Source organism: Talpa europaea (assembly GCF_964194135.1).
Source record: "Talpa europaea genome assembly, chromosome: 4".
In the NCBI taxonomy this organism is placed as follows: domain Eukaryota; kingdom Metazoa; phylum Chordata; class Mammalia; order Eulipotyphla; family Talpidae; genus Talpa; species Talpa europaea.
Window position 1 is genome coordinate 34,893,940 of NC_140070.1, and position 22,130 is coordinate 34,916,069.

The window sequence follows — 22,130 nt, forward strand, 5'->3', positions numbered from 1 at the left end:
ACAAGATCAGCAAAACAGAAGGGGTTCCCGTTGGGAGCTTTCCCGCTAACGATTTCCTCATCCGAATGTGGCTCAGCCAAGTGTGGTGGTTTGCCAGCGCTCTGCCTGTGGGGGCAGGGCTAGGTCGTCCCCTCTGCTTCTCCAGGGGAACAAATGAGTTTGGGGTGTTCATGCCTGTAAATGCTGATGCCCAGAGAGTTGCTTTTCTGAGGAAGAGTAGTTTTTGTTTCTTATCATTATTGTATAATTTATTTAAATTAAGGTTTACATGTGAAATGTGTCATCTCTATACCCAGATGATGGTACTGACCATCAAAACTATAATAAATATTTGGAGTGGTCCAGAAAGGGGGATGTGGGCTGAAATTTTGGCTGGGATTGCTGGGGCATCATCGTCCAGGGAGGTCTATCCTATGGAATCCTGCTACCCCCTCTCCTTACCCCTTTGGGTTTTGTCCTAACCTCAGGAATCATTCTCTGAATTGTTTGCATTTATGTGTGAAAATGATTCAGTGGCGGTTACTCCCACTAGAATGGAGTCCCCATGGGGCAAGTGCTTGATCTTCCTGATTCGCCTTTTTGTCCCAGAGCCCATTCAGTTCCTGGCCCAGCATGGCCTGATGTATATCTACTGAATTTATGTGCATTTTTCCTCCATAACTGTCATCAGCAGAGGTGCCTAATGTGTGGCAGTGTTGGTATCTGATTTAGCATCTACCCTGATTAAGGATCCATTACTGATTAGCCCTTATTTATTCATTCATTACCTGTTCATTGAAATGTTCACACATATGTTCCCGCTTTCTGATTCAGTCCGTACCAGTTACTGGGTAGCTTGCAAGTATACTGTTTCGAGAGTGCAAGGAGGGGGTCAAAACTGGGGTGAGGCTTTCTGGCTCTTCAGGCTAAGTTGTAGGTTCACTGGAACCTAACTCCTTACTAACCCATCACTGCCATCAGAGATAGGTTAACTGGATGTGCTGGATAAGGGGATCTTCTGGAGATCATTAACCTTCATAGTTTCTGGCCTTTCATGCTTGACATCACTATCTTACAGATAGAGAAATCGAGACTTGGGGTGATTAATGCCCAGCTGGTAAGCAGTGCAATAAACCTCAATGCAGCAGCAATTTCTCTGATTCAATATGGATGGATGTTGCTAGTAGATCTCAGGGTGGCCTTTGTTCACAGTCAATGATATATACACAATGGAATGCTACTCAGCTGTGAAAAAGATGTAGTCTGGCCATTTATAGCAACATGGATGGCCTTGAAGACATCGTGCTTAGTGAAATAAATCAGAAAGACAAATACCATATGCCTTCACTCATGTGGGAGATAAAGAAACAAAACTAATAAAGAAGCAAATAAAATGAACAAACAAAACAAGAACAAACTCTTAGACTATAAGAACAAGAGAGTGGTTACCAGAAGGGAAGAGGTTAGGGAGGTGGGTATGGTAGGTAGCGGGGTCAATTATACAATGAAGGATGGACACTAGACTTTAGGTGATGAACATATTATAGTCTGTATACATGTTTATGTATAATGATGCACACCTGAAACCTATATAATGTTATAAACCAATGCAACTTCAATTAATTAAAAAGAAAGCACTCTACTCCCTCTCCCTGCCCTATTATTTAGGGATAAAGAAAAGCAGTGTCCAGAACTGTTATGGAGGGTTTAGAATTGGAAATAACTTTCCATATTGTCCGGCCCCTAGATGAGGGCCTGAGGTCAGGAGGGGTGAAATAATTTGCACAATGTCAAATAATCAATCACTGTCAAGGTTAAGGTCAGAACCAGGTCTTAAGGGCCTCAGGTCAGTGCTCCCCAGCATGCACATTTCCATGACCCAAAGAGACGGCCCCGCATGACCTCCCAGTGGGGTAGGGTTCGCAGAGCACGTCCTGCAGGGAGCCGGCCAGTGTACCATGCCTTCTGATCTTGCTCTGCTGGTGTCCAGCTTCCTTCCCTCTTCAGGCTTCTCCCTCCCAAGCCCTTTCCTCTTCACCCATCACCTCCAGCTGGCCTCAATACAACTCCTGGCTGAAGCTGGTGTTACTGGTGCCCTGGCCAGTGGTGAGACTGCCCACATGTTTCCACAAATGTTTCTTTTTTTTTCACTAAATGTATCTTTATTGGTTTTGGTAAGTCTATGTCTTAACTTTTACATCGTAAAAGTTGCTGTAGTTGCAAACTACACACTGTATTTCAAAGACATGGTACAAAAAAGTTTTCCACAAGTGTTTCTTTCCTTGGTTGTTGATGTGGTACAAAACCCTACTCTCTTGTGCCTATAGGCTCTGCCTGGTGGTTGACACTTGCCTCCTGCCCACTCCACCTTGTTGGCCCCACTGGCTCCCTTCACACCTGTAAGGGCAGGACAGGACACAGTGCAGGTTTTCTGATCCCATGCAGACCGGGTAAAGGAGGAGTCAGAGTCCTCAGTGGTTTTGCAGGTTTTTATTGGGGTTCAGCGGGTACGTGGCAGGCAGGGGTGCTGGGGGGCCAGGAGGCTGGCAGTCCTCCCAGCCCCCAGCAAATCCTCACTCTCTGGGTTCTCTGGCCTTCTCGGCTTCTCTTTCGACTTCAGCTTCGGCTTCTACTGCTGCTGCTGGCGTCCCTGTGACGCCGCCCTTAAGAGCACAGTCTTAGCTCAGCTGAATCCCATCTCCCTATGCCCACACCCTATTCCAGGTGCCCGCCATCAGGCATGCATTCAGGACAAGGATCCATTCATCTACCCTGATGGCGGAAGGGCAGAAAAGCCTGATATTTTCTTTACCCTACAAAGCCTCCCTTCTCTGTACCTCGCAGCACTTTTCACTGCTTCTTTCCCTGGGTGCCCTTCGCATCAGCTATACCACAGCTCTTCTCTAAGCATGGATGGGCAACACCTGTTCTGAATGTAAGTCCCATCTCTCTGATTTCCACCTCCAAATTCCTACAGCAATTGCTATTCAGACTATTCAATCCTCACTTAGCAACATGGCCTCCCAGCCTGTTTCCTAATACTAAAGGTGGGACTGTGTGGTCACGCCCAGCAGGTTAGGGGCCCAGGTCAAGTGAGTAGCATCCTGTTCTCAATTAGTACATATCAACTGACCGGCTGAAAGAGGACTTTTTATCTGTTCATTTATTTTTATTTTTTTATTGAAGTAAATGGCATTATAACATTATATAGGTTTCTGTTGTGCTTCATTATTAATCAGTTTCTGTATTAAGTTTTTCACTAAAGTCCAATTTGATCCTTCACCATACCACATTTACCTGATATACCCACCTCTTCTCTCCACTTTCCTCTGGTAACCACTAACTCAATCTTGTAGTCTGAGTTTATTTTTTTTATATTTAGTTCATTCTTGTCTTTTTTTTTTTTTTAAAGAACAGATTATAGAGCATTAACAGGGTCGTAAGCAGGCCTGTTGAGATAAACAGGCCATAGTTGATCATGTTCTAGCCTCCTGACTTATGCTTCTAACTGCTAGATTTGGGAATATAAATTCAGATTTCTCTTCGCACTACTCCCTCCTCTAACCGTTCTATGAATTTCTATGAATTATTCAGCAGCCATACCCATTTGTGTCCCACTTCTTCTAGCCTCTGCTCTAACTGTAAGAAGTTGCCTTTAAGTTCCCAAAATAATTTTGATTAGGAGGCAACAGTCCTTGATGTCACCAGCCCCTGACTATGCTTTTGTTGCTGGAATCCGCCATTGAGAGAAACCACTTGGGCCAGCTGAAAAGCTGCTTTTTTTCCAAACAAAACCAAACCTGCTTTGACATCAAAAGGGGGACTGGTGAAGATCAGTCTGCGGGGTTTCCGGTTTTATCAACAAATACTCCAAACTTCCTCGACTTTCAGCAGGCTGACGATTCCCTTTAAAACATAGTCTTGACTCTGCAGCGGCCTTGGGAAGACTGTTGAACTTGAATGCCATAAATGTAGGGGTTTTCACTTCACAAAAATAATCGCTGCAGAGGCTTGAATGGAAAAGGTGTTGGAAGTTCAGGGAAAGAACATGTCTATGAACCACACACTCTCAAGATACTGGACCATGTCCACCTTCACTTAATGAAAAATGTACAAACCTGAAAAATTAAAAAAAAAAGACAAGTTTGAGTCTGCAGTAACTAGGTCTGAAAGGAGAGAAGAGGCAGAGCCACCTCTGTGGTCCTTGTGGCGTTGTGTCCTTCCCCTGCTACCCCCATCTCAACTATTCCTCCTTCATTCTACCCCGAGTTTGCCCCTGAACAAGTCATTTACAAGAGATGGCTGTCATGGAGCATAAAGAAATAATTAAAAAAATCTTCAAAAGGCTGGCAGCATAAAAATCCCTGGCTCTGTCGTTTCTCTGTTTCTGCAAGCAGCAAAAGATCCATAATTCTCACACTTAATGTAATTCCAAGGCATCTAAAGTGATTTACAGTCGGTTTACTCAATACTTTCAGCTTTATTTAATGTAACAGTTATGGCACATAAAAAGTTTATTGAAAATCCTTTGGGAGTGCGATTGAGTAAGAAAGAGTCGTTGCTAATACCATTACAGGAACAGGAGGAAGGGATCTCAGCCTGTTTTCTCCATGACCTTTATGGTTCCATGAACAAGGGTTATGGAAGGAAGGGCGTCTCTGCCACCCCTTTGCCATCACACGGACTTGCACGGGGTTGGCTACAGGTCGCCATCTTGGCTGTTTCTAGACAGTTCATTTTCAAGCTTGGCCTGCAAGGTGACTTGGATGATAGCTTCTGGTTTAAATCAACCTGGAGTCTCTACGATTATGCCATAGGCAGGTTCAAAGCCCTGCTAAAGTGAAAAAGAAAATATTATCATTTTCCCCTTTGAATACTATCCCAATCTTTATTTGTTAATAAACCTCACTTTTTCAGTTGGCCCACCTTTGCTGGCTTCCAGTGCTGCCCCTGGAGTTCTGGTAGCTGTGGAGGTGAGATGGGGAATGTGGGCACACACTGCCCACCTCCTTTCACAACAATCAGGTTTGGTTACTGCTCTGGAGATGAAACTGCTCTTTCTTGTGGTCCCCATGCTGTCTGCATCAGAAAAGAAATAATCTATTAAAATACCACCTCTCACCACTGTTCTAAATACTTGGCTTTTGCCCACATAAAGTCCCATTGGTTATAAAAAAAAAAAAGAATCAAAAGCTAGAAGATAACTAGGAATTCAAACTCAAGGAGTCTGACTCTAGGATGTTTGTGAAATCAACCAAATGGCTTCTTTTCTGTGGAGGAAGACATTCTTTGTCTCTTCTCTCTACCTGTGACTGCTTATCCTTGGGGATTATAAGAAGAAACTTGATGGAGATATAGGGGGTATTGGTACAGGTGTGTATCTGCATTTAGTATTTTATTCTCTTCTCTACTCAGTGTATATCTAAGTGTCTACATTCTGGCCATAAGATATTTCATCTCCTTGATAAAAGTAGTACTCTGATCTCTCTATCTCTGTCTCTCTCTGACTGTATCTCTACCTTACACGCGCGCACACACACACACACACACAGAGTCTAGTGCCTCCTGGCCCCTAACTGTTTTGGGGGAGCAAGGTAGACCACACGTACAGATTTCATGACAAATGAAGTTTTCCTTTGATGCACACATTTAAATAACAAAACATTCTCAAAGAATATAATTTCAAATTAAATTACCCATTTTCATTTCTGCCCAAACAGAGTACTCTCCCCTAGACATAATTAAAGTTTTCTATGTTGTCTCAAAATCATTACTAGGACATTTGTCTTCCTGAGTGGTATGCAGTGAGGCCTCCAGGATCCCGGAGGCTGTTTGGCCCAGCTCAACATGGCCTCTTCTGCCTTTGAATCTCATAAACGCGTCACACACACAGACCTGCAGACAATAAACACATACTACGTTTCAGTTTCTTCTCTTGTTGCTTTAAATTTTATTTTCCTTTCAACTGTATTATGTCTATATTAAATTGCCATATAATCAGATTTAAAGTTTAATTTTGTGATTTATACTTTGTTTTTTCAAAGATATTTGTGACTTTTCTCTTGGTTCTTGCCTGTCTTCTTGCACTTGTTGCTGTCAAGTACTCAGCATATATATGATTGAAGGGAAGGAGTTCAGTGTATACATGAATACATGGACATAAATATTCACACATGCATGCATATTTGGAGTGACAGGTCGGATCTGAATATTTGGTGCTAAACCTTGGGGGCGCTGATTGGAAAATATCTTAAAATTGGCCTATGATAGGAACGACAAAGTGTTTTGCAAAGTACTTTGGCATGCATTTAATTTAATCCCCTGCAAACAACTTGTTGTGTAGATATCATCACACTTTATAGACATAGAAACTGTCCCTTAGATAAGTGATTCAATCAATGCCACATAACTGGCAAGTGGCAGAGCTGGGACTTTCCATTCTGAGGAACAGATACTTCCTGTAGTTTGCAAAGCAATGATACCATCCAATCTGCTTTGGGCAAAGCTTGGCAATACTGAAGTGGTGAGAGCTTGTATTTGCTCCCTCTCCACTGTCATATCTCACATTCTACTCCTTGAAAGACTTTGCTTTCAGTGAATACTACTAAAGAGTTATTTAATAATGGATGATGGTGCCCTGAGTCCCAAGGGTATTTTACTTTAATCAGGTGCCTCTGAAAGACACTTCAGCCTTAAGACTAAAGCAAGTGAAGATCTAATAGCAGACAGGGTTGAAGAAGAAAATGGAGAGAAGGTTCTTCTCAGTGCCAGTGATATTTCAGCATCTTGCTAGTGCCAAGTTTCTTCTAAGACTAGCTTAGTGGTCACCAACTTGAGTGACACATTAGTCAAGGTGGACCAATCCTAGGCCTTTCTTGTCGGGGTAGTTGGATCAGCAGCCACTAGAGGGCAGCAGAGGGCTGGAACTGTTGGTTGGATTAGGAAATAGGCTAATTTTTCCGGAAAGTGTGAAAGTGTAGTGTGGAGGACCCAGGGGAATTGCTTTGTGATCATGTAGTGAATACTGTGAAGCAGAGACTTTCTCAGGCTCAATTCATGCATCCCTCAGCAGCCAGGAACATTGACTGCTGACAGCTCACAGCTGCGAATCACTGGGAATTACCCTGGTCAGCTGGGAACTGAAGGTCATGCCTTCTCCAGGGGAAGAGTCAATGGTTGAATAGTTCAGGGATAGAACAGCCTGGACACCCTTGCCTCATTTCGGGACAGCTGTCAAGGGCCATCCATGATCTAAAATTCCAGCACTGGTTGAAACCTCCATTGCACTTCAATTTTTTCCTTTGTCCAATCTTGTCTTGCTGGATTCCTTCCAGGGGTATTTCCAGAGTCCACCTCCTAATGAACATACACTTCTGTTTCAAGGGTACCCCATCTAAGACATTGAACTACTTGGGTAGAGAGAAGGTCAACAGTTAACAGAGTGTTGAAGGTCAGGGCTAGAGGCAGATACAAGGGAAATATCAGGCTTGGATTAGGTAGGAGCTGGGATGCAACTAGAATCTAGTCCAATAGAATTTGGGCCACTCAGAGAATTAAGATAAGTAGCGTAGGCCAAGGATAGAAGGAAAATTACTTCACTAACACCTCAGCAGGCCCTGTTATTTTTTTTGTTGGAGCAGATGCAAGGGCAGCTAGGTTTAGAGGCTTTCTTTTTCACACTCTTCCCCACCTTCCCACCTTCCCGCATTGGGCAGGGCGACACCCATGGGCCTAAGACCCCACCTAAACACTATGTGTACTTGCCTTGACTGCTGCTACATTTACCACCTCCTGGGGTGATCCCCAGACCCCTCAACTAGCATCTAACAACACATTCAGACATGCCCAGAAACACCATTTCCTCTTGAAAACTTTGTCATAGCAGATTGGCAGAAAAATTGAGTTCTTTTGCTTTTAGGCTCACTCTCCAATTTCCCTGAAATTCTTTGTAACCCTGGGGCATGTAGGCCATTGCCTGTTTCCAAGGACTTAGTAAGATTTTTCCACCTAGATAATTGAGGGGCCATGCCTTTCCTTAGCTCCAGAAGAACCCTCCTCTCTCCGTGAAGCCTCCCATTGTTAAAGAAACAGACTCCTCGGATAGCATGTGGCAAATCCAGCCCTGTGAAGCAAGCACCAAAGTCTGGGGCCTCCGCAGGGAGATGACTGAACGGCCTGTGGATTAATGTACTATTATTACATTACTCTTTAAGCTTCAAAGGTCTGCCAGGAGGGCTAAGCTCACTATCTAGTCCATGACATTTTAAGAACAAATAATACATTAATATATTTAATTTGAGAATAAACACATACATTACAGGCAGGGGATTTTGTCTATGCTGATAAGGCACCAAATGACCTTTCAGAGCAATCCCAGCACGCAGAGCCGAAAAGGGACGTGTTCCAAAAAACCTTTTGTATCTATTGACTGTAATATGTGGGCTTTAATGCAGGTTTGGCCCGGGTGGAGTTGCAGCTGCTACGCTCTTCGGAGATGGGAGCTTTTGCTATAATTACCCCTTCGACACTAATCTGCAGGAACACTAAATCTTGTTGCCTCAAATTAGTTAATCAATTAAGTGTCAAACCACAAAATGTTGGAGATTTGGGTTTGTATTTATTATCTTGGCAGACACTTCCTCCCTCAGTCTCTTGGCTTCGGCTTCTCTCTTCCCCTTGCAGGGGAGCTGGCTTTTAAAAATGACCAGTCACTCATTGTTTATTTCTGGCCTATTAGCAAAACAGTTGAAGTTACATAAGCCTGGTGCCCAGGACTGGAGCAACCGTAAGATTGACGGCTTGGATGGTGTTCAGGCAAAGTTGTGTATTTGCAGAGTGCCTTTCCTGGGATTAACTTAGAGCAGCGCATAGCTGATGAGCCAGCATCTTCCACTGTGTTCGCTAAGGTCAGCCATTTTGGAGCCTTTGCTAATTGATTGAGAGGCTCGTTTATTGTTACGTCATTCTCCCGAGGTGAGTAAGGGACAGGCAGTGGTGTTTCCAGAATTCCCTAGTCAGAACCTCTGTTTTCTCCAGGGCCCTTGCCTCCTCCTATAGCTGTATCTGGATTTGCTGTAGCTGTGGGCTCTGGGGGGGACCAGAAAGTGGCCAAGCAAGGCCCCAGGGGCCAATGTAGTCTCTGCCTACCTATATATCCTATTGGTTTGATTGACATAATCCCAAGAATCATTTCTCTCTCAGCCTCTAACTGTCCCGCTTCAGTCACATCAACGAGCTCAAATCTCACAAAAGGCACAAAACAAAGAAAAAGATTAATTCTACTTGGTGATGAGAAAACCCAAGTGGAGACCTAGTCCCCATGTTTTAACCCTGTCTGGGGTTAAAAAGAAAGTAAAGCAACACAGGGCTGTGCACGCACATTCAGTTACCAGGCAATGCATGGTCCATGGGGCACATGGTGGCTCAGCCCTGCAGCCTCTGTCCTCTGGACCATGTGCCTTTCCGAGCCTGACAGGTCGATGGGCCGTCCCAGTGATGTGATGGCAGCCTGCACACCGGAGCCTGTCCACAGTGAGTTAAGTCCTTTTAAACACTGGGGATTATCCTTTCTTTGTGATTTATTGGTGACAGTTGCTGGAGATTTTTTAGATGGCCATATTTTGCCAAATAAAAAGTTGATAATGCAGTTAGGCTCAGAAGGTTTTGTTTATTTAAAATTTTTACTTCTCGAAATCCAAGCATCTGAATCCAAAATTCTGAAGTTCCCGAATCAGTGTCTTAGTCTAATTTTATTACTCTCCAAATCTGGGTGAGAAGTCAGGACACATCTGCAAAGTGATCCTGTGCCACTGAGTCCCTACAGGATCGGGACAGTTAGGATTTCACTTCTGATGGTGCCACACCCTGGTCAGCTGTGTGATTCTAGGCTACTGGATTTTATGGAAAATTCCAGTAACAACACTTGAAGGGACTATAGAAATTTTCCACTTAGAAGAGGTTTTAGTTTTATTGCTGAGAAACTAAGGTTCAGAAAAGGGAGGGGCACCCCAAGAGCAAAGCCACCTGCCTAAACTTGAGGGTCAATGTCTGTCATTCCAGATATTTCTCTCTTTAGCATCTCCACAGGGTTCTAGATGCTAAGTGCTGGGGCTGCTTTCCTTTCAGAGCCTGAACTTCCTTTGTCACCAACCCTGTGATCAGATACAGGTGATCTCCAAGGAGCGCCTTTTGAGGACCTTCTTGGTCTGAGTCAGATGACTTCTGAGGACTCAGGTTAGTGTTGTTAGTGCAAAGGTCTGTGTTTGGAGACAGAAAGCTCTGTATTCAAATTTTGTATCTTGGGGTAGTAGCTAAATCTCTGCATAGTAATTAACCCATCCTTGAAATGAAATATGAACACAATGTACCTGGCCAGCAGCTTTCAGGATCCACGAGATAGTGTATGTGAAACACCTGAAGCAGAGCAAGTATGAAAAGTCAAAATTCTCTTCCTCAAATCCCCCTAACCTGCACTATTCTTTGTTAGGCTGGGAAACCAGTGGTGGAAGGGAAGTCTGGATGAACACTTCACTGGTCTTGGTGACACCTTGCATTCTTCTGGAAGGGGTTAGCCCACAACCTGGAAATCTAATGTTGATTAAGAGTTTAAATAGTGATGGAGAAACCAAAACCAGATGAGCAACATGCCTGAATCTTGACTGAATGCTGGGTTGTGACATTCTTATTATCTTAGGTGTGTTTTAATTAAGCCCGAGGCCATCTTTTCAGAGTGGGGTAAAAAATTTCCCCTGACTTCCTAAAGCCACTGGCTGGCCCCCCTGCATCCTTGAATTTAAGCATTGCTCCATTTTCCTGGAACATGAACAGAACAGGCAAGAGCCGGGTGGATTGTCTGTGTCTACAAACCTCGAGGAGATTTAACAGGCCAGTCAAGGCCCCTTGGCCAGCCTGGTCTTACATGTCTGTTCATTTTAAATTCAGCTTCTTTCCTTTTCTCAAAGGAAACCTTTAGACCTTTCCATTTTTATTTTCCTTTACACATATAAAGTTTGGGGGGAAAATCCTGGAAAACAGTGTGCCTTTGCTCCAAGAGGCCAGGGAGGGTGAGACACTCCCCACTCCCCGCCTGCCCGCCTGCCTGCCTGGAAGACACACCGCTCAGCCAGCGCTTTTGTTTCCTCAGGTTATGATTTACGCGGGTGGACCCTGGGCTGGGAAGAGTCGAGTATCAATTTCGCTGGGTTACCGTGTTAAATGACCGATGCATGGATGGTTATTGCTGCCTCGGGAGCAAATGAAAGCCCTTCGCCTCCCTGACACTGCCGTCCCCCCTCTGCTGATGATCAGTTAAAAATGTAAATAAAAAGACTGCACTTTGGAGAGAGTCAGCTCAGGAGGGGGGAAAAATTGCAAAAGCGAAGTTTATTGATCCCCTGGTCAAGATTGATGGCACAATAAGAGCAGGAGGCGAAGAGTGATTTTGCTTTTGAAAACGTTGATGAATAAGCACTCAGGGGCAACAAATAGCTGGGCTCACCGAGTGATGGACGGTGGTGGGGGAACAAGATGCATTTTTATAAATGGGTGAAAGGAGAGGAGGACTTATTAAAAAAATGAATGACCACATGTGGCAGGGATATGCCAGTAGGGAGAAGAAAGCCATTGATTTATGTGTACTACTGGCATTTGAAAATTCAATAATAACATTGACAAATGAGAGGCGAACCTGGCCACAGGACAGCGCTGAGCCTGGAATGGAGAAAGAAAATGCCAAGGTCAGAGAGAAGGAACAGAAAAACATGCTTATGTTGGAAAGCCTTTACATTAACTCATCTATATAAAGACATTAAGAAAAATCCCTCCGCTATCAGTGCGGGCTCTCCGAGCCTGCAGTAAGGGCGGGCGGGCCAGGGGAGGGTGAGGGAGAGAGTGTGAAATGTGGTGCCAGCTGTCCGAACCGCCTGGGAGGAGAGGCCTTCGCGTGGCCTTGGACTGGCTGAACCGCTGCCAGGGTCCAAAATAAAGCAACCCTCACAATTGGAGGAATTGTCATGTTGATACCCATATTCTTTCCTGAGTTCTTCCTTATGGGGTCCTGTTGCCAGCATTTTATCCACACTGCCATTGTGACCATTATTTCTGTTCACCACAATTTGTGTACATGTTGTGCTTGTGGATCGTGTGGTCCCTGAAGACAAATCTTTGTCTTATGTTTCAATAACTCTCCCAGGGGCTTGCAAATAAATAACTATCATATGACATTTCTCTGACTTGGGTACACCTAGTGGTCTCTGCTCCTCTGATTCTTCTTATCTCCTCTCTCTAATCCCTACTTAGCACCTTTCTGATCTCATGCACCCATCCATCCATCCATCCATCCATCCATCCATCCATCCCCCATCCACTCACCAATCCTTTCATCCATGCAGTAATCTACTCAGCCTGCACACGCATGCACCCACCATCCATCTATTCAACAAGTCTGTGCAGGGCCTCCCTGCTGGCGCAGGGGTTAAGCACAGCACTATGAAGCTATCCATAGCCTCTGCAACATTAGTTTGATCCCCAGCAGCCAGGGAGCTACCTACATGGCACAGCAGACCTCTCCTGCTACTCCCCTCAGCAGTGTATTTCCAGTCAGTTTGCCTGTTCTGCTCCCCACTCTGTCTCTGGTGAATCCTCTCACCCACCGTATCTCTGGCCTGCACCCCAGCTTTTGTATGCATAAATAAATAAATCTTTAAAAGAGAAAAAACAAGTCTATACAAAGCACTGACTCTGTGCTGGGAACTATTCTGGGTGAGAAGTGCAGAAGTAATCCTTGACTTGAAGAGTTTGGTGGAATCTTCTGTTGATCAGTGCTTACCTTTAGAAACAATGATTACAGAGCTCTTTATGCCCATTACTTTATCACCATCAAAATGGCTCTCCAGTGTCACACTAGGTGACAGACATTCTGGGTTAAGCTGAGCTGCCCTGGGGGTCTGGGTTTACTTTTCTTCAAGCCCCCTCCCCCCCCCCCCCCCCCCCCGCACTATTTTATCTATTCCTTTTTCCTTTTTTTGGCTCTTCCTAACTCACTACCAGTTGTTATTCAGCTAAAAGATACTGGAAATATAGTAAAGCTGAGTAGATGGATGTTCTGGGCCCATGTACATGAACACACATGCACACACGCTCACATGCACATATGCACATACACATTTCCTGTTGACTGAAGCTCCATGAAGACCTGCCCTTTGACCTGTGACCTGCACCTGCCTCGTGGTTCCCATATATGCTGCACCTACTTCTATCCTTTGAACCATCAGCTTCCTGATAATGCTGCCACCTGATAATGGGATTCTGTGATTTTAACATTTTAGCCACTTAATTCATTCCCTTTTCTTTTGTTCCTTGGCTCTGCCTTAAATGGCAAAGGAGTGTGAGAGGAGAAAGTCCTCCCTGGAGGGCTGGCTGCCTGTCAACGAGCTGTCTTTGTTCCTTCCCCACTTTTGCCTCTATTCCCCCGTGGCCCAGGACAGGCTTTTATGACGTCTTTTCCAAATGCTAGAAGGTGAGAGGGGGCCTGAGCAGAAACATAAATCCTAGTTAATATCCTCTTGGAAAAGTCTGGAGCAGCAGTCTACCCCAGGGGTTTGCCATGGGCTTGATCCAAGTGGAGAGAGGCTGTGAAGCCCAGGTGTGTACAGGTGGTGTTTTCTTAGGGTTTCCATGGGTCTCCATAGGCCCCTAGCAGTTCGTTGAATTTTCAGTTTTAAAAATTGTTTTAAGGTTCACAGTACAACTGTGTTTTGTATCTCTTCTCTGACTTCCCCTTTTTGCTTTAGTTCCTAGTGGCAGATACAAGTAATAAAGAGAAGGCATAGGTTGAGGAGTAGATGATGCAATGGAGAGGTTGGGAGGGCCAGTCTAAGATTTTGTGAGCCTCCTTCCAGATTCCCAGCCCATAGTCTGAAGAAGGCTCTAGTACATCCACTCTGGCTGGTCTAATGACCACAAGCACAGCTTATAGAGTCAGTAGTTAACCATTCTTTGAGAAAGCTCACATTAAACTCTTGGATGAGCCACTTACTTCCTGTACCCCTAGAGTCACAGGGTGGAGACTGGGGGATTAGATGGTGATACACAAGCAATTGACTGCTGGTCACTGTGTATCCCACAGGCCTAGCATTGGGTGGGCACCTGGTAGTCACTTCACAAACATAGGTTGAATTAATGAGTGACTATAATGCATGAAGTGCTACAGTAGAAAAATAGTGTTATGTCACCCTGTTGATATGGAAGCTTACTTTTGTTTCTAAGATTTAAGGAAGACTTAAGAGTGGAGATAACCCTTGAATTTAGCCCTAAAAAAAATGAATGAGAATTCAGCAGATGAAGAGAGACTACTCTGGTTTAAGTGTAAGATGGAGTGGAAGGGTGACAATAGAGTCAGAGAGATCAGTTTATAGAGAGTTGAGTCCTTCAGGTGAGAGATGAGAAATTGAACTCAATAAAAGTAATAGTCATTGACATGTTTTGAGCACTTACCACATGTTTGGTGTTTTTACATTAAGAGCACGGTGTATTTTCAGCAATACTCTCATTTGCTTCACAGATAATTTTTACGGCAAGGACATTAATCTAGAAAGAGAAAGGTGCCTGCTATGGTTGTACAGACAATGGCCCAGGGCTGCAACCCAAGTCAGTCCATGCTGTTAAGTACTAGGCTTGTGGGGAGAGTCCTGATCTTGAGAAGAAGTTAACTTAATAGCTTGGCTTTTAGTAGTTCCTCAGTAAACACTTGCCAAGTGGGTAAAAAGAGGTTAGTTATAGTATTTAGTTGCATGGGTCTGTATGACTGAAGGCTTGCCTCTGTTATATTCTTTGGACTGCATTCCTCAGAAGGAGGTAAGGGAAGTTTGGGAAGAGTCTTGTGGGTCATTCAAGTGAGCATGACCTTGAATCACAGAAAACAATTGTATGTCACAAAATATTGAAGCTGGAAAGTATTTCAGATTATGTCCTTGTGGTTTTAAGAATTGTTTCTGTTTCATAAGGGACATCCCTTTGTCCAGATATAGTCTGCAGATACAAATCATGGTGTGTGGTCCCAGGTCGGGAGGGCCACATTGTCTCAGTGAGCTGTGGGGTGGGAGTGGATGGGACATCAGAAACCCACCACTCAACTTTCTCACAACCCCATGGCAGGAGCTGAAATGTTTCCACAGGCTCTTAGGACCACCCGATCTTGAGGGACTGGGAGTTGGAGAGGGGAAGGACTGTGGAGGGCTCCCAGCTGCCAAATCCAGGTTTAGACTTTTGGCCTCAGGGATCCTCATCATTTTAGGGGAGATACATAAGGACATAGAAGAAAGCAATTTCCAGAGACATGATTTCCAGAGACATGTGGGCTCAGGGAATATTAGTGAAGTGTTTCTTGTAAAGATTCCAGTTTGGTTTCTGCATTCTCTCTGGCTCCAACTCATTGCTAGGCACAGGGAAGTTGCTAGAGATCATTAATTCTCCCCTGGCAGAGGCAGAAGGTAAAAGGGTAGGACTCTAAGGGCATGAGAAGCATCTCAGTTCATCTTTATTGTCCTTGCTGCATAGTAATTGCTAAAACTTACAGCTAGTGTTTGTTGACTGAGCAACAAACACTGTTTTCCTTCAAAGTATTTCTTATCAAGAGACTCCCTTGTGTTTTGCTCATATGATCCTCTTCCACTTCTAAGTACTTTTGTCCCTAAGTCTAACTTTGTTCACATGGTTAAACACTGGCTTGGAGGAGAGGGACAGGGAATGAGGAGGGGGTACTCCTTGGGCATGGACCCTCCAGGAAAGGCAAGGCAGTGAGCTCAGTCCTGGTCTATTTTCTTTTCTTTTTTTTTTTTTTTTATAAATTTTATTGTTATATTCCCCATACAATTGCAGCCCCCCATTCTGACCCCAATCCCTCCCCTCCCGCCCCCGCCCCCCTAAAAGTGTCTCTGGTTCATAGTTTTTTGTTGATTTTGATTTTCACTTTCTTATAGTTATTCATTTTCCTGGTCCCTTATTTAAGTTTTCTAGATTCCTGCTATGAGTGAGACCATCCGGTATTTTTCTTTTTCTTTTTGGCTTATTTCGCTGAGCATGATCCCTTCCAGCGCCATCCATGTTGCAGCAAATTGCATGTGTTTATCTTTTTTGAATGCTGAGTAATATTCCATGGTATATATGTACCACATCTTCTTGATTCAGTCATCTATTTTTGGGCATTTGGGTTGTTTCCAAAGCTTAGCTATTGTAAACAGTGCTGCTATAAACATAGGGGTGCAGGTGCTCTTTGGAATTGATGTTTCTGTGTCCTTTGGGTAAATACCTAGGAGTGGAATTGCTGGGTCATATGGAAGCTCTATGTTTAGTAGGTCCAGAAATCTCCACACAGCTTTCCACAGTGGTTGGACCAGTTTGCACTCCCACCAACAGTGCAGAAGAGTTCCTTTTTCTCCACACCCTCGCCAACATATTTTCTTTTTTTTTTTTAAGATTTATTTATTTATTTATTCAGGCACTGGGTACAGTCAGAAGCGTGGGAGTGTGAGAGAATTCACCAGAGCCAGAGGGGAGAGCAGAGCAGGCAGAGTGATGAAGTACACTGCTGAGGGGAGCAGCGGGCGGCAGGAGAGGTCTGTGCGCCATGTGGGACCCTCGCCAGTGGCCGGGGATCGAACCGGTGCTGCAAGAGTCTGCGAGCAGCTTCACAGCCCAGCGCTCAATAGCTGCGCCACCGGGGAGGCCCTCCTGGTCTATTTTCTGCAGAGGCAGACTGAAGATAAGGATCATTAATATCCTTTAATGTGGATATTAATAATGAACATCTCCCACCAATCTGATTTCTTCTAAGGGGTGCTGCAGGCCCCAGCCCACAGCAGCTTCTGGCATTCGGCTTTACTGTCTGGGCCTGCTTGGCACTCCACTGTCCTGGACAGAGGGAAGGAAATATTTCCGAGAACTGTAAAGGTAGGGTGGGGGAGGGGCAAGAGGCTTCCTGCACCATTTTTGAAGAAGGAGTCCTGAGGATGGGGTGTGATGTGAGTCTACTCTGCAAGCTGCTCTTAGGCAAGTGTGCTCATTTCTTCCCAGCACAGTGGAAAATCTTTTCATCTGGAAGCAGGTCGTCATTCCCTCCAGGCCAGCTCAGGGTTGAGTGGCCTCGAACACATTTTTGAGCCTGGTTTCCATGCCTGGAAAGTGGGGACAATAACCCTTTCCTCATAAAACTGTTGCAGGAATGATAGAGCATTGACTATGAAATACAGTGTAGGCTGTGATGCACCACATAAATGAAAATGTATTTATCAAAGTGGTTGAGGCAAAGGAAACGCATCCTCCCTATTTCACGGTGTGGGACAGACTTGGAAACAGGGATTTCCTACTTTTTGAAGTCTCGTGCCACCATCCCTACCGCTTGCTCTCATCTCTAGGACACTCACACTGCAGACCAGCCTCCCTGCAGTGGGCCTGGGTCTGGAAGCGGGTGGGTGATGGCCGGGAGAAGGAAGAAAACCACAGGCATATGCTGCATGGAGTGTTTCGTCTCCTGCCTATGGGTGGATGGGGACTGGGGCCTCTCATTCCACATCGCGTGAGTCACCAGGAGAAAGCGTGCTCAGTTGTTGTCTTCATTTATACAAAACTCTCTCCTCCTTCTGAGGTGTAGGGTCACGTTTAGATGGGGTGGGTGGAAATTGTCTGGTTTAACTTAGTCTGTTTCTGGTCTAATCACTTTTTTGGCAGTGAGTCTGTTGTTTGTCATTTACAGTCTTCCCACTCAGAGCTGCAGCAATCCCTGGACTCTGTCAGAGCCCAGGAAGTCGTGGGACAGAGACAGACAGACACATCAAGATTGCAGAATTCTGGTCAGTGAGTCTGAAAAAAAAAAATACATTTCCTTTCACTGCTGGGTACGTCGCCATGACAACGAGGTCATATGTGAATATGAAAATGAAGATTGAGGTTGACTGCTCTGAATCTGAAGACAATGGCAAGAGAATCGTGTTATCTGCTCCCTTCTGTTAGGCTGAGACTTTATCTGTTAGGCTGAGACTTAAGAGGCAGAGGCGGCCACCCTGGGAATGTCACAGCCTGGGCTGAAGCTGCTTCCTGCTGCCCTGCTGGGCCATGTTCTTTCACCACTACTTGTCACATTCTTGATGCCAAAAGCAGGTTGAGATATACACTGAAAGGATGAATAGATGAGCATCATGCATTTTCCTGCTCTTCACACATCAAGAGAAATGAAAACACTACAGGATCTTGTATTACGTGGTATCAAGTGTCTATAACTGGGGGTGGGGGTGGGGAATGGTATTTTTCATTGGCAGTCCTAACCCATAAGAAAACAGAGAACCCTAACATGGGATCCCATTTGATAAGGACACACCCTTCCTTCTCGAAGACTGGATATATATCAGCAACTGGATGGGGAGTGTGGAGAGGAGAGAGAAACAGTAGAAAATGTTAAAGTATTTGACTTCAGGATTACTTTCTGGCTTCAATTCATGGCATCTGAAATCCTAGTTCCACTACTTATTTCCCATGGGTCCCAGGGAAAGGTACCTAACTTTTTCCTCATCTGTAAAATGGAGATAATAATAAAAGTTATTCTTTGGTTGTTATAGAGATTGAATGAGTGAATGTGTGTAAACTGCATAGAAGAATGGTTGGTTTGTAGTAAACATTCGATGTAAGCTATCGATAACATTCCAGCAGAAAAGAACACTTTGCAACAGGACATTTGGGGGTTCTTTCCATTTGCTGCTAGCTAGGTAAAGCTGAAGAGACAAGAGCTGGTGGAAGAAACGAGTGTTCTATTGCCAACTACTGTCACGAAGACCATCTCCCTGAACAAAGGAAAAGCCGAGACTTATATGAGGGAGTGCTAAGGAAGGAAGGAGGCTAAAGTGTCTGCATTAGCAGGATTTCAGAGAAATAGGCAGGGGTGTTCAGGGACTGCATTCATGTCCCGTTTTAAAAAAAAATTGATCTTTACTGGGTCTGTCATGGTGCTGGTGGCCGTAACTGTTACCATGTAATAAGCTATGGCTTAACCCTTTTTTTATTTCTACCCCCATTTTGGTTTCAACGTGTTTTGCCTGGTTTTCTGGTTTGGTCTGCAAAATAACATAAACAGGAGCAGAGCAAGGTTGAACAGGGCAAGGCAAGGTCTTAGGGCCACCAGGCCGGTGACAGTGTCCTCCTCTTCCTAAATTCTGCTCCTCAGCTTTGGGAGCAATGGTTGGAGGTCTGTCTTCTGGAACTACTTCCTACTGATGCTAGCGGAGGTTTGGGGGTCCAAAGAGAAAAGAATCTTTCGAAAACTAACTTGTGATTTGACTGGCTGCCATGGGCTTTTAATCTTAAGTGTTTGTAGCCTTGAATTACAATTATCTGAAAGTTTTAATGACTCTAGACTTTTGAAGACAAAAGGAACTTAAGTAATTCAGGAGACTAGGGCCAACGATGAAAAGAAGTAATGATATTAAAGTAGCAGTGACCATGGGCCTGAGTAAGGGCTCCCTCCATCTAAGCCAATTAGAAAGGACATGTTTATAATAAGAGTCCAGGGCCAGGATTCCATTTCCCAAGGAGCCCTGCCTCTGGGGAGCCTCTTCTTTCTCTGTGTTTCAGTTTCCAGCAAGCCTTGAGCCTTACCTCAAGAATGCTGTTACCATCTGTAAATACAAGCCTCAGAGTAAAAAACTGAAGTTTTTTTCTTTTAGGGTCTAAGAGCAATTTAACCATGTAGCCTCAGCAACAACTTGACTGAATCTCATGGAAGTAGGGACATAATCTCCAGACTCACCACCTTACTCTCGATATTTGGCACAGTGTCTAACAGACCGCTAGAAGTTATTTGTTAACTGAACCACAGGTAGAGTTTGGTTCCATGGAGATTGTCCAAATTGTTGTGCTCATAAAACATTGTGAAGCATAACTGGGATTGTGAGGGACAATCAGTCCCTCTTCTTCATATAGCAGCTTTGGTACCCTAGCAATAGCTAAGAAGACACACAGAGACCTGGCCTTGTGGGTCTGAGACTCAGACCTGACAGGTCAATAACCACGTTTTTAGCAGGGCAGCCCCGAAAAGCTAGCAATGCGTAGAATTGCCTGCGGCCACCCTTGGGAAGTTAAGGAGTTCAAACAAATGCTAACAGTGACATTAAGGGTGTGTGAGCATCGACACATGAGCCAGCTTCTCCCCAAAGCTCCAACTGGCAGTATTTCTAGTCATATTTTGGTGAGGGCCAGTGGCCAGGAGGATGGGGGTGCCATGGGGTCCTCTGGTGATGGGGAATGAATTGTCTCTTTTCTTCAAGGCAGCCAGGTTTATTTTAATAGGCAAGGTCAGCAATGAAATGACCAGGAAGAGAAATGGCTGCCATTATGCATCAGTTGCAATCTTATATCAATTATTCCCTGTACCATTCCCTTTGCCACGGGCTGAAGCAAACATGGCCCTAATCAGTTTTACATCTCCGTTTAATTTTATTGGAAAGAAGAGCTGGCAATGCATCACAGAGGCCGGGTGTGACACAAAAGGTGACCCCCCGCCAACTTAATGGCACAATACATAACCCTTAATGAAGTCGCTATCTTGTCCCTCTTTTGCTGTCTCAGCCCCATGATTTACGATGGCATCATTTTGCTTTGCCCTCTTTTCATTTCAGCTTTGACAAAGTGGATGAAACAATTATCTTCGTTATCGGCCGGAGCAGTAGAAATGTGATAGTTGGGAGATTTCTGCAGGTGGAAGGCCTTGGCAAGAGATCAAAACCAATGGTGAAATGTGCTTAGGAATTTTTTCCTCCTTTTCCCCTTCTTCCTGTGACTATGAGCGCTTGAAGATAGATTGTGTATCCCAATGAGCGGTGTGAGTCCTATATCATTGTGGCAAGAAGTAATTTCAGGAGAAGCAGACGCTGCAGAGAGAAGAGAGCTTGGAATTTTGCAGTTTGCTCTCTTCGAGCTCCTTCTATTTGTTTTCCATGTATACCCAGGACACGTGCTGTCAGACCTTTATCGCACACCCACCTGCCTGAATGGGACATGGATTTTTTCTATATTATAAATGATACCTTGTATTTATTTAGTCTAATTAAATGTTATTTACTCATTCATTATTCATCAGCATTACTGTGTGCCTTCTAGATGTTAAACAAAATTAGATGCTATGGAAATAGAAAGAACAGTTATGGATCTTATCCTCAAGAAATTGTGTATTCTACCCACAGAAATAAGACACAAGTATAGGAGAGAGTAATATGAGATAGAAATAAGTATGATGAGAGTTGTAGGCAAAAGGTACTGTAGCTGTTCAGAGGAAGAAATTATCTTCAAAATGGACCTCAGAATATGAAAAGGCAGAGTTTGGACAAATAAAAGTGAAATGCATTTGTATCTATTATTGTATTCCACACAGATATATAGACGGGCAGTTGGGTAGATAAGCAGGCCAGACTTTGGGAGTAGTTCCATGTGACTGCCAAAATGTTACAGAGATTCGTGGAAAAAAGCTTTGGGTCAGGTCAATGATGAGGCAATATTCCAGATCATGGCTCTTGATATCCAGTTGTAGGTGAGAATGAAGTTAGTGAAATGGAGAAGAGAGCAGAAACAGTGTCTTCCATCTTAGGTTTGGCTTATTGTTCTCCCTGCCCTCCACCCCAGTTCATGGGCTAAGCATTCATGGTGGGGGCTTCAACCTGTGATGTCATTTGCTGGTGGAAACTTATGGACATGCATGCATAAGTGCACCTTATTGTTGACTAGGTAACTATCTGGGGGGAGGGTCTATATTTTTTGCATAGATAAGCTTGCAAAAGCCAACTCTAAGTATCTTTTTTTCCACCTGACTCAGAAAGAATAGCAATTAGTTTTTACTTATAGGGTCTATGAAGTCCAAAGATAATTGGATGGAGGTTCTTTAATCAATGGAACTCTCTTTGCAAATATCACCAAAATGGGGCCTGTGTTATTAATAGGATTATTGAAATGGTGAGAGTCTTTCCACAGCATTTTTCTCAGGTAGATGGAAAGCTGCAAAGCTGACATAGTTAATTGGGGTCTTAAGTAGATCCTTCATATAAATCTGCCTGTAAATAAATTTAAAAATAAATACATCATATAAATTGACATGTGTATATAGAAAAACCATCTCC